Raw genomic sequence first — 13,132 nt, forward strand, 5'->3', positions numbered from 1 at the left:
CTCATAGATCAAGGGAGAGAGAGTTTATTATTTCATGAACTAGATCTAGACCCTAAAGTTCAGCGGTTATATGGAGGTTGTCATGAACGAAGTTCATCATACTAAATACTCCACTCACACAGGTTCAGATAAGATGTATCTGGATCTCAAAAGGTTGTATTGGTGGCCAAACATGAAAGCAGAGATCGCCACCTTCATGGGCAAATTTCTGACTCGCGCCAAGGTGACGGTGGAATATTAAAATCCCTCAGGTCTACTTCAACAACCAGAAATAACTAAGTGGAAGTGGGAACGAATCACAATGGATTTCATTACCAAATTGCCCAAGACTCCGAGTGGCCATGACGCTATCTGGGTAATCGTCGATAAATTGACTCAGTCTGCCCACTTCCTGCCAATCAAAGAAACATTCAACATGGAGAGACTAACATGAACCTATATCCAAGAGATTGTTCGATTGCATGGTGTGCCTATGTCCATTATCTCTGATCGAGATAGGAGACTCACCTCGAGGTTTGGGCAGTCTTTGTAGAAAGCTCTTGGAACTAAGTTGGATATGAGCACAACTTACCATCCACAGGCTGACGGGCAGAGTGAGAGAACCATTTAAACCCTAGAATACATGCTGAGAGTGTGCATTATCGACTTTGGTAAGTCGTGGGATACCCATTTTCCATTGGTTGAGTTCTGTTACAACAACAACCGTCACACCAATATCAAGGTTGCACCATTTGAAGCCTTCTATGGTCGTAAGTGTTGATCCCCTCTGTGCCGGGCTAAGGTGGGTGACATGTAGCTAGCTAGAGGTCAAGTCCCTGATAGCACTCTCACTAGCCCATAAACCATCCGAGATATCACAGAAAAGATTGTACAAATTCGAGAACGACTAAACGCTTCAAGAGATAGACTAAAGAGCTAAGACCAAAAAAAGACAAAAACCTTTGGAATTCCAGGTTGGTGACCGTGTTTTTTTGAAGGTCTCACCTTGGAAATGCATGATACACTTTGGAAAGCGTGGAAATTTGAATCCGAGATAGATAGGACCATTCGAGATCCTCGCTAGGATTGGTCCCGTAGCATACAAACTCTGTTTACTCCCAACAACTTAGCAACGTTCATCCCGTCTTCCATGTGTCGAACCTTAAAAAGTGTTTATCAGATGAAACCCTTGTGATCCCTCTTGATGAGATCAAGAACAACATCAACCTTAATTTCATCGAAGAACCAATCGAAATCATGGACCGGGAAGTCAAACGAACGAAACAAAGTCGCATACTGATAGTAAAGGTCCGCTGGATTGCTAAGCAGGGACCTGAATTCACTTGGGAGCAAGAAGATTCTACGCAGCACAAGTACCCTCATCTTTTTCTGAGACCATAATTTGTATTCTATGTTAGAAATTCGGGACAAAATTCCCTCTATCGGGGGGATGTTGTGACAATCCGAACCTTTTTCCGTTAACGTTTTCCAAATTCGGTTAAATAAAATTTTAATTTTATTTTATTCCGTCAAATCCTTATAGCTTGGAAAATCATTAATTTATATAATTAAATTTTATATAAGAGTCGAAACCAAAATTGCGCGAAAACCCGAGTTTTCTTCGAAAATCAGCAAATCCGGTCTGATTGGTGTTCACGACCGTGAACCCGATCACGGCCGTAAACCGTTCACAACTAATGGACCCCACCACCAACCATGAACCCAACCTATATATATATATATATATATATATATATATATATATATATATATATATATACATATATATATATATATATATATATATATATATATATATATACATATTCAACCCTCATTTATACATTTCTTACCGAAAACACACATTCTCTCTCTAAAACTCTCACCCGAAAAACCCATGTTTCTCTTCATCTATCACTCAATCCACCTTAGACCTCGTTTTGGTGGATCAAACATCCATCTTTTCATCAAATCAAGTATTGTTGTTCTTGATTTCACGGTCGTAAACCCTTCAAATCTTCAAGAGCTGAAATCAGTTCACGACCGTGAACCCTTCAAATCTTCATATTTTCACCAAGAACACCATGAATAGACCGTGAACCCTTCAAAGAACGTAAACACATCAAAGGCAGTAAACTGTTCACGGCCGAGAACAGTTCACGGCCGTAATCTCTTCACAACCGCAATCGGCCTTCTATCGGGAATCTTGTCTGTAAACCCACTTTTCCACTTCGATCAAGCCTCGATAAAATTCCTCAACCAAAAATAAGTGTTTATAACACTTTAACTAATGGATTTACTAATTTAAATACAAATATGTGTTTAATTATTATTAGGATCCCGTTAACTTCACGTTCAACAACTCGAGGGTGCTCATTCCAGTCTTGTGGTCCGGCATACATGCAACCAACAGTGAGTTCATACCATTACGCTTTTACTATTTTAACGTTTTCAGGAGAAGAATACAATCCAAACAAAAATGATTTTGTGAGCTTATTCAAAAGAATTTCAACATGTTTAAAACTTATGCAATTGATACAATCAAAAGATTTCCATATTTTATAAAATATTTAGATATTTTATCCCTTTTGTAACATGCTGAGCATAAGGGACGTTTCCAAATTACAGTAACAAATGTATAGTTTTCAAATCAATACACGAACCGAGTACATAACATATATGAAAACTATAATAGGTAAAGTTTGGGAATTCATTACTTAGTTTTACAAATTCAGAGCTTATACATTAACAAACATATAAACTATGACAGACTTACTTTATCATATACATTTTTACATATGGATTTCAAGAGTACAACAATAGATAATCATTTAAGTATAATTATTGTTACACTACAAGTATACAAACGGATTCAAATACAAGAGAGCATACCACTACACGTAAACTAGTTACTACAGGGTTGTGAGACATCACTTCAATTGTACACTTCGGGGTGCGGGTTAAATCCTATCATAATATAACTAGAGTCACCTGGAGGGAGAGCATGAGATTGGTGAATAGATCTATTCGGGATTAACTATCTTGTTGGATTAGGTGTCTAAGTTCATAACTATATTTGGTATGTACTTGACCCGACCCAGCATGGTCCATTTGGGTTGCGCTTCATTGGAACAGTTTGTATGGATAGTCTTTTGAGAATAGTATATTTATGATTTATTAATATATTATAAGTTACAATATATTAATATGAAATCATATTATTTAATTAGTATTAATCAACAATTAATTTGGAATTAATTTAATAATCAAAAGGAAACTAATTAAATATGGACTCTTATATATATATATATATATATATATATATATATATATATATATATATATATATATATATATATGTATGTATATAGAATGGGCCAATGTTCATTTAGGATGGGCAAAGCTTGAATGGATAGTCGATGGAGCGTTTAACCCATGGATCCTATCGAAATGAAAGGTCATGGGTATTAGGGTTTACATGAATGTAACCCTAATCCACCATACTATATAATAATATCTTTCGCACTTGAAATGGTACTAGTGTGTGAGATAATAAGAGTGGGCCCGATTTCTAGAGTGTATCGTATTCTTGATGGGTTTTGGTCATAAGACATCCTATGTGCTCATGCAAACCCTAATGCTAGGATCTAGGTTTCTCTATTGTACATGCAAGTTATCCAAGACTATAAACCCTAATTCTATCATCCAACTAATCATATTAACATGAGAATAGGTTTAAGATGTTACCTTGATTGTTATGTAGCAATAACAATCCCAAATCTCCTTGTATTGACTTTAAAAAGCCTAGAGTCACAAATGTCACTCCTCTAATGGTTCACAAACACCATAAGCAAGAGGATGAAGAGGAGAGAGGATGGAGGCTGCCCAAAAACGTCTACAAACCCTAGAGGAGTCTTAGCCACGTTTTTGGTCCTTTAGGGATCTATATATAGTGAGGCTATTAGGGTTATCTAACAAGGAAACCCTAATTTGGATGCTTAAGCCCTAAGCAACCCATGGACTCCTTTAATTAGGGCCTTGGACGATTTCCTTATGCGTTTCCCCATAGAATTCGTCCACTCCTTAATTTAAGACAATCCATAGCCCAAATTGCAATTATCCTATAATTACAATTCTAGTCCCTTAAATTTAATTAATCTCTTTTAGTCACAAAACTAATTACCAATTAATTATTGACTAATATTAATTAAACAATATGATTTCTCCTTTAATATATTATTCTCATAATATATTAATAAATCATATTTAATCCTTTCTCTCCATAATTCATCCTATCAAGTTGCTTTGGTGAAGGCAACCCAAAAGGACCATGCACCATCGGGTCAAGTACATACCAAAATAGTTATGGACTTAGACACTAACCCAACAGTATCCCACTTAGATAAGTCTAATAACTATTATGCGTATGAGTTCAGATCCTGATCTGCAATCGTAGCTTTCCAAAGCCGCTGTCAACTCTGATCCTATCATAGAGGTGTTCATTTGGATGGATCGGTTTGTTCCGATCCAATCAAGTGAATCCAAATTGATTTCGGTTTTCAAAATATGGATCCGAATAGTCCAAACCAAAATTCAAATCCGATCCGATCCAATTACAATTCGGTTGGATCGGTTTTTATAATTCGGTTTTCAAAAACCGAAACATTTTAGAACGACATATAATTATAATATTTCACAAGTAGCAAAAACAAATTATTTAGTTGTCATTTGAAATTTATAAACAACTAATTAGAAGATATATTATAGTTAAATATTTTATAGGTAGAAAACTTTTGAGAGAAAATGCATATTAATATTTTTTTTATCGGGTGAAATGTTTTGAACTTATTTGAAAAAATAAATTACAACATTAATAAATAACTATAGATATATATATTATAAATAGATAAATAATAAATATTTATTCGGTTTTTTTGGACTATTCGGTTCTTATTTTATAAACCAAAACCAATCCGAAATCCAAAATAATAATTCGGTTTTATTGAAAACCAATCCAAAAATCCAAATATCCGAACCAAATAGTCCAATCCAAATTGTCCAATTGGATAATTTGGTTTTATCCGAATAATGAACAGCCCTATCCTATCATATACGCGTGTCCTTAGATAAGGGATCATATATTCCTCCATTCTAGATATCGTATGAGACATGATTTCAAATCATTCTCTTTGTACTATATATTGATTCCCGATTTATGACGACTGACTACTTGAACAAATCAAATTAGCACTAGCCCAGCCGAGCATTTACGTTTGTCATCACTAAATCATCGAGGGGCCTAACGATATCGCTTTTATCCTACTTTGGATAATAGGAATGGATAAACTTTGATTCAATGCTCGCTTACACCTACTCACCAAATCACACACAACAATATGTTTTATGACACCAAGTTACTAGTGAGTTTACATATTATCAATGTGCAACCGATTCGCAAGATAAAACTCACATATCTCGGTTTCAAGAATATAAGATGTTATCGTCTCACCAATCACTCTTGACACAATCCATGGAGTGATCCAAGTGAGTATGGGTTTAATCCAATGCTCAAGTCATATTCATAAGCACTCATGAACGTTGTAGCAAACATTTGCTTATGTCTAATACTCTTTTAGACATTCCTCAAACCAATTCACGACAGTCTTCATTCATACCTACTTCCAACATATGAACGACTGTGGCTCGTTCGAATAATTTGACTGTTCTTAACCAATTAAATTATTCAGGAAGTCAAAACATGCAAAGTGAAACACAAGAATAATACTAATCCCATATGGCCTCAACCCTTTGAGCATAAGTAAAACACCTTTTATTTATCACCATATCGATTACTCATTATTTGTCGTTTCGGGTAATCAACTTCTTACTTGAATTATCACACTTGTCCCATGCTCTTAGCATGCACACAATGTTTACCTATGGTTCTTACTTTGTGAAATAGATCAAATTGAACACATTTCCAATCATTCTCATTTCACAACTCCTAATCCCTTTTCATAAGTGTAAGAATATCAAATTCTTGCTACTTATAGAATATGCTAGATTCTAATACTTTATGCAACGATCCATTTGTAATATCACTGTACCAAAGTCACAAAGACTACTGCCAATGAAATTACAAAGTCCTCTATCGGAGATTCTTACAATACAATTCCTTAGATATGATGTCTCTCACTCAAAGTACATTCCTTTGAACATCCCTTGCATAAAAAGTTTCTAATCTATACATAGATTTTCAATATTCAATTCCCAATGTAGACACATTTCCATATTTTCCATATGACAACTCATTCTTAATAGAATCTTATCTATTCATAAAAATGTCAATATGGTCCATCCAATATGGAAACATTTCCATATCTTTCAATACTATACTTCTAACTACTCACAAGCGACCAATCATCGGCGAACTTTGGATTGTCCTTTGATAGTTGTTTAATTATTTTAGTCAAAACCAATTCTTGTCCTTTTTCCCTCTGAATGCGCTAGACATTTGGAAAATTTTAGAATGGTTAAATATTATAGCATTTTCAATCGATCCTATACCTGAAGCGTATGGGACACAATGCATAATGTCTTACATAAAGATTTGATACTTTATCAATCTTCCGCCATAATATTTCATTTTCTATGTTCTCAAAATTCGAATTGTGAAGAGGAATGTCGTAATCATAATCGAAATTTTAAGACCTAAGCCTTTAGATTTGAAATGAAGCATAATACTCTCTCCCTTAATTATAGCAAAACAACTTTACAACCCTTACGACTTCCAAGGTATAACTCTTGTTTTCTATAATTAATATTGCTAACCTTACAATACTTTCCTTAATAATCATTCAATCATAACATTTATGCTCCCACTATCATGATGATTATTATAAACATAACACTTATGCTCCCACTAGCTTCGACATGTATTCATAAACATCTTAACTTTTCAGAAAAACAATACCTAGTGAATTTCTGAAGTCCATGTTTATAATACTTAATGCTTTGATAACCTTTTATCAAGGTTTTTTGAACTTATACACCTTTGCCTTAGATAGTTCATATGTGTGTCTAAACAATCAAGACTAATTGCCAAACCTCTCAATTCAAATCATGGAAAGGGATACCGTAACCATAATTGAATTCGAGAATGCAATTTTACAATCACTATCTTCTTAAAATCTTTCTTAGTGAAAGCATTTCCTCATAATCATTTTCATGAAGGAGGAAATCTTATGACACTTAGATTTAAATGGTGTATTTGTTCCTATCCATGTGAATTTGTCAAAACCAAAGTTTACAACAAATTCAAACTCATATGGATCGAACTTTCTTAATCTCGATTTCTTGCCTTATGGTAGCACAGCTGCCCACCACGTCTTCCAAGTAGTTAAGCAGCTCACCTTTTCTTATCAATGTAATTTTCATTGATCAAGGTCCTTGCCTTTTATGCATTCAAATGAGAACTCATAGGACTCACATGCATAATTAACTCGATTGGATTGGCGCAAAAACAAAATAATGTCAACACGATAGGTTGTAAACCTTAACTCGTGTGCTAGTGATGATCGATAAGGTTTATTTGATTTGTTCTTGAAACCTTTTAGGACCATTAAGACTCCCACTCACTCCTTGACATATAATATTCTCTTGTCAATAACCATTTCTTGACAAACAAATATTCAAGAGTTAGTGTAGCTTTTATCAAAACATTTCATAAATTGGTCCTAGTTGGTCTTTGTCTTTTCCAAGACATCACAACTTTCCACATTTGATGAATGTTACAAACCTTCTTAATACTTTTCACTCAATGTCATAATCTTAACTTTAAGACTTGTTTTGGAACGAAGTATGATTGACTTCTTGATTTAACCATTTCTTCAATTCTTGATTCCTCTTCTTAGACATACAATTGTACTAAGACTCACGTAGAGGATCAATTGAGATATGGTTCTTAGTCATTAAGACCTATCATGTAATAGCCCAGAATCTCAGGTATTATTAAATTATGTTTTTCGGGGTGATTTAAGTGGGGACTCGGCGAGTTGGAGCCTAGACTCGCCGAGTAGGATCGCAGAATTGGTCACGGGTTCGCGACTGGACTCGACGAGTCCAGATATGGACTCGGAGAGTCGACGTTGTTCAGCAGAAACCCTAACCGTTCGGTTTTGGATCGTATATAACGCCTCTTAGGCCGTCATTGTCTGTCTTTTGGTCGATTGAGAAGAACCCTAATCGTTGTGGACGTCTAGAGCAGGAGAGAAAGCTATTGGAACTTGGAGGAACTTGTTAGGCAAGAAGAAGAAGAATTTGGCCAAAGGAATATCAAGGAGGATCGAGTCTTGAGGTTTGGGGGACATAGAGAGTGCGTTCTCAGGTAATACTCGGACCATTTCTGTTATTTTGATGTGTATACGAATCTAGGGTTTATGAAACCCATTTAGTGATTAGATGGGTTATTATGTTATTACCCAGACATTTATACCCCAGTAATAAGATGTTTAGAAGTCCAGAAAGTCCCATGATTGTATATCTCGGGACCATACGTAATTTAGGAAGCAGTTGCTCGTATGCATGGCATGGACTCGCCGAGTTGTTCTTTAGACTCGGCGAGTAGCTTGAAGATTCACTGGGACTCGCCGAGTTGTTCATCAGACTCGGCGAGTGGAGTCGGGGTGGCCCCGCGATTCTTCCAGGAGTAACTCGTCGGGTCGAGGAGGATACTCGACGAGTAGATAGGGAATCTCAGAGAGTTGGAGGACGTCTAGACTCGCCGAGTCACCATGGCACTCGCCGAGTCCGGTCGAGTTGACCGTTGACCGTTGACCAGAGTTGACCTAAGTCTGACTTCTTAGGGATAGTCACACTTAGAAGATATAAGTGTTAATGAGATATGTGATGTTATAGGGAGGTTGTAGCTCGTCGGATTGTGCACGAGTCATTTCGGGATTTGCTAGCTTTCAGCTTTTACGAGGTGAGTCTTCTCACTATACTGTACCCGGAAGGGTTTGACTGTGTGACCGGAAGGTCGGATATGATATGTGATATGTATGCTATATGTGGTAAGTTATTTGTTATATGTGATATGTATGTCATGGGCCGGAAGGCGAATATATTATGGGCCGGAAGGCAATATGTTATGGGCCGGAAGGCGATATGTCGTGTGATGGACCGGAAGGTCAGCGTGGGTAGGACCGGAAGGTTTACCCAGCAGGGACGGAAGTCCCCTGAGACACATGGACCGGAAGGTCAGGGCCTGGAAAGGCGTATGCGCGTAAGTTGTATATTGGGGAACTCACTAAGCATTTATGCTTACAGTTGTTGTGCATGTATTTCAGGTACTAGCAAGGACCGTGGGAAGGCGCCGACGTGATCGATACACACTGAAGAATGCTTTTATGATCTTGGGATTTTGATTATTTGTATTTGACAGAATACTTAAACTATTTATGCCTTGTTTTGAATGGAAATAAATATATTTTTAAAATGAAAAATTTGTTTGAAAATTTGCGTTGTTACAATTGGTATCAGAGCCTTGGTTTGAGGGATTCGGGTGCACCTTCGGGAGTAGCTGAACTCAAACCGAGGATTTGAGGAAAACTTTTTAAATAAAGGCATAAACTTTTGTAAATGGTTTCGTGGTAAGCAAGAAAGAAGCAGTGTGTAGGATCAGTCAGCGCCCGAACGGTAAAGATCCCCAAAATACCTTACAATATTATATGATATGAATTGTTATGCATGCTAGAAGACTAGGTATTCATGATAGGACTAGAGTGGCCTGATTTGTGATGCCTTAGTCTAGGGAAATTTGCCTATATGAGATGCGTTGCTAGTATGCGGGTAGATAGTGCATATCAGAAGTAGAGTACTCACTATCCGGAGTTTGGGGAGGAGGACTTGGGATGAACGCTGATGCGGTGTGGTCGGTAGTATTGGGCCCGTACTACCGAGGACACCGGGTCAGTGGGAGACCCAAGTAAGAATCCCTGGATATCGGGGACTGAGTAGGGTTGCGTATCGAGTACGATTATACTCGGTGGAGTCTCTGATAGTTTTATGTTGTATTTCAGAGACATCATGGTTAGACCGCGCCACGGAGTGAGTTCGAGCGGTGTGAGTGACGAGGAGATTCGTCAGATGATTCACGAGGAGGTAGCGGCGGCGATCCGGGCTGAGATCCCGGAGATGTTTGGGTCTATTAAGACCGCACTGATGGAGACGTTCGATGAACGGTACGCCGCATTGACTGAGGCTGCAACCGCTGCAGCTACCGCAGCTGTGGCCGCTGCTAGGCCACAGGGGGGTGATTCGTTGCTGTTCCGAGAGTTCAGCAACACGAAGCCACCAGAGTTCGATGGGACGCAGGATCCGATTGCTGCGATGAGGTGGATCGCAGATATAGAGGGGTGCTTCTACACTTGTTCATGCCCGGAGCACCTAAGGGTACAGTTCGCATTGAACCAGCTCCGTCTGGGAGCGAAGGACTGGTGGAAGTTCGTGACGGCGAACTTCACTTTGGCAGAGACTACAGCAGTAACATGGGAGGGGTTTATTGCCATGTTCAGAGATCAGTACGTTCCCCCGGTGGAGAGGGAACGATTGGTTCAGGAGTTCTTAACCCTCAAGCAGGGTACTGATTCTGTCGCGGTGATCACGCGGAAGTTTAATGAGAGGGCGATGTTCTGCCCCGAGCTGGTGTCCACTGATCAGGCTCAGATGAGCCGGTACTTGGGAGTGTTGAGGAGGGATATCCGGGAGTTTGTGTCAAACTCCACTTACCATACTTTTGCTGAGCTTCAGGCGAATGCCAGGAAGCGCGAGATCGAGTTGGAGACCCAGGCCAGGGAGGAGGCCGAGTCTCAGCGGGTGGACCGGCGACCGGCTCAGTTCCAGCCGGCAGCCAAGCGGATAAAGTCCGCCGATGCGAGCAAAGGAGGTTCGAAGGGCCGCACTTGCGGAAAGTGCGGCAAGGGTCATGAGGGGGCGTGTCGATCTGGTGCTTGCTACAAGTGTGGCAAGGAGGGGCACATTGCTAGGGAGTGTCCCAAGGGATTTACGGTTTGCTTTCATTGCAACCAGACAGGCCATAGGAAGGCCGAGTGCCCTCAGCTTCTTCAGGGATCTGCACCTGCTGCCGGAGCTACTGCGACTCGACCGGTGAAGGCCGAGGCCCCGAGGGCTCGGGGAAGAGCCTTTCAGCTGACTGCGGAGGAGGTCCGCGCTGCGCCCGATGTCGTGGCAGGTATGTTGTAATTCATGTATTTATTTTAAATGTCGAGATGTTATGCTTATGTTATTATATGCGTAGGTACTTTCCTTGTGAACTCTGTGCCTGCCTTAGTGTTATTTGACTCGGGTGCGAGTAGGTCCTTTGTGTCCTTAGCCTTTAGTCAGCATATCAGCGTTAGTCGTGAGTCGTTGAGTCGACCTTTGAGAGTTTCTATAGCTGACGAGAAAGTAATTTGTGCCACGGAGGTTCTTCGGGGATGTGTACTAGAGATTTTCGGGGTTGAATTCTCGATTGACCTGATTCCTATTGCGATGGGTGATGTCTGTGTCATCGTGGGCATGGACTGGTTGAGCCGATTCGGCGCTGTCATCGACTGTGAGCGTCAGTTGGTGACTATACGAGACCATAGTGGGGGAGTTCTTTCGGTGTACGGCGAGGGTATTCGTTCGGGATCAGCTTTTTGTTCGGCCGCTAGGGCGAGGTAGTGTGTACAGCAGGGCTGTAAGGGTTTTGTGGCGTATGTGATGGATACGCGGGAGGTTTCCGAGAGACCGAAATCAGTTGAGGAGGTCCCTGTGGTGCGTGAGTTTCCAGGTCTTTTCCCCGAGGAGCTACCGGGAGTACCTCCTGTGAGGCAAGTAGAGTTTGGTATCGATCTGGTTCTGGGGGCCGCGCCTATTGCTAAGGTGCCTTATCGTCTTGCACCTCCAGAGATGCAAGAGTTGTCCTCGCAGCTCCAGGAGTTGCTGGGGAAGGGATTCATTCGGCCGAGTAGCTCGCCGTGGGGAGCACCTATTCTGTTCGTCAAGAAGAAGGATGGTTCACACCGGATGTGTATTGATTACCGGGAGTTGAACAAGTTGACGGTCAAGAACCGTTACCCGTTACCGAGGATCGATGATTTATTCGATCAGTTGCAGGGAGCGTCTTGGTTTTCCAAGATCGATCTGAGGTCAGGGTACCATCAGGTGAGAGTACGGGAGGGGGATGTCCAGAAGACAGCGTTTAGGACGCGATATGGGCATTATGAGTTTGTGGTGATGCCTTTCGGGCTCACCAACGCCCCGGCTGTGTTCATGGATCTCATGAATAGAGTATGCAGACCGATGCTGGATCGGTCAGTGATTGTATTTATCGACGACATTCTGGTGTATTCTAGATCTAGAGAGCAGCATGAGGAGCATTTGAGGGAGGTCCTCGAGGTATTGAGGTCGGAGAAGCTTTATGCAAAGTTCTCCAAATGTGACTTCTGGCTGCGAGAGGTCCAATTTCTAGGACATGTTGTCAATCAGAAAGGGATATTGGTCGATCCGGCCAAGGTTGAGGCGGTGATGAGTTGGGAGGTGCCGAAGTCACCTTCTGAGATCAGGAGCTTCCTTGGGTTGGCAGGGTATTATCGGAGATTCATCAAGGATTTCTCCAAGATCGCAGTGCCACTCACCAGATTGACCCGGAAGGGTGTTGCATTCTCATGGGGGCCCGAGCAGCAGACCTCCTTTGAGACACTTCGCCAGAGGTTGTGCGAAGCCCCGGTATTAGCTCTCCCAGAAGGGATGGAAGATTTTGTGGTATATTGCAACGCATTGATTTCGGGACTAGGTGCAGTGTTGATGCAGAGGGGTCATGTGATAGCTTATGCGTCGAGGCAGCTGAAGCCTCATGAGGCGAGATACCCTACGCATGATTTAGAGTTGGGAGCAGTAGTGTTCGCTCTCAAGATTTGGCGTCACTACCTGTATGGGTTTCGATGTACGATATATACGGACCATAAGAGCTTGAAGTATTTGATGGATCAGCCCAATCTAAATATGCGTCAGAGGAGGTGGCTGGATGTGGTCAAGGATTATGATTGTGAGATCCTGTACCACCCAGGTAAGGCTAATGTGGTAGCCGACGCGTTGAGCCGCAAGGCGG

The sequence above is a fragment of the Lactuca sativa genome, chromosome 5 (assembly GCF_002870075.4).
Source record: "Lactuca sativa cultivar Salinas chromosome 5, Lsat_Salinas_v11, whole genome shotgun sequence".
NCBI classification, from domain to species: Eukaryota; Viridiplantae; Streptophyta; class Magnoliopsida; order Asterales; family Asteraceae; genus Lactuca; species Lactuca sativa.